Below are 1,219 nucleotides of genomic sequence, written 5' to 3' on the forward strand. Positions count from 1 at the left end.
TACGTCCACACGCGCGCAGACTGGCCCTGCGACGAATATCGTACGGTACGCCTGGCCGGGGGATGCTCCGGTGCCGGCGCAAGCGCACCGCACCCAACCCCCAAACATACGCCTCCCCCAGCAGGGCCGCATCCGACGCCGACCGAAGCGCCCTTGCCCATGGACAGCCGCCAAATGCCTCCAAGACACAGGCAGCAACCGAAAGAAGAAACCGCCACACTGCTGCAGGGACACAGTCCGGGACAACACCACTGCCCAAAACCCATGAGGCGCGGATCCACACTCCCCTGCGCAGCCTTCCCCCGACGAGGAGAGGCCATCCCCCTCCCCACCAGGGGAGGACCCGAGCAACGCCGACGAAGAGCTCCCCACCGAAGCCAGCAGGTCCCGACTCACCTCGAGGCACCAGCCCCCGGCCCTGGAAAAGCAGGCTCCAAAACCGCCCGGCAGCGCCGGCGACGAGGAAGCCGGGGAGCTCCATGGCCCGTGTAGGTCGGACAAGGTAAGACGAGAGAGGGGAGAAACATGGAGCCAGCCGGACTGACGCCCACGCCCCTCCACCCAACGAGAGACAGCCGGGGGGGGGGGCGGGGGGGCCGGGAGGGGCGCAACACACAAGATACAGGGGCATCGACGCTCCCGCGCCGGGAGGGGGAGACATTTTTCCTCCAAGTTTTTCGCCCCACCACAGGCTCCCCGCCAATCACACCCGGGAGGACAAGGCCAAAAGTGCCGGGGAGAAGAGTCGAAAATCGGGGTATTATGGAAATGAAAATCAGGATATATTATAGCCTTATTAAATGTCGAAGCAAGATGCCGGGCGAGGCGTGACATGAGTCACATGTTAAAACAACAGACTGCCCCGGCTCAACATCCGTCGTTGTCTGATCCGATCCCCCCTCCGCAGCCGAGACACGCCAGACGCGCGCACGTTTGCAAAGAAAGATGCCTGTGGATCGGTCAACCCGGCGAAGCACGGCCTGACAACAGATGGCACATGCGAGCGATCCCTCTCGTTCGTGGGGGGGAATGCCCTGAGCCGCGTCCATCACCACTCCCCCCCCTCCCCGGCCCCATGCCCCGCGCGCATGTCCTCCTCCTCTGTGCGGTTCATACTGCCTCGGTGGCAGAGGCGAGAGGGACCATCAGACCCGGGTGATAGCCCCCTTGATCCGTGCCACTCACGGGCGGCCTCGTCGGACTTCTCGGTGGTCTCCTC

The sequence above is a fragment of the Fonticula alba genome (genome assembly GCF_000388065.1).
Source record: "Fonticula alba strain ATCC 38817 unplaced genomic scaffold supercont2.6, whole genome shotgun sequence".
NCBI classification, from domain to species: Eukaryota; order Rotosphaerida; family Fonticulaceae; genus Fonticula; species Fonticula alba.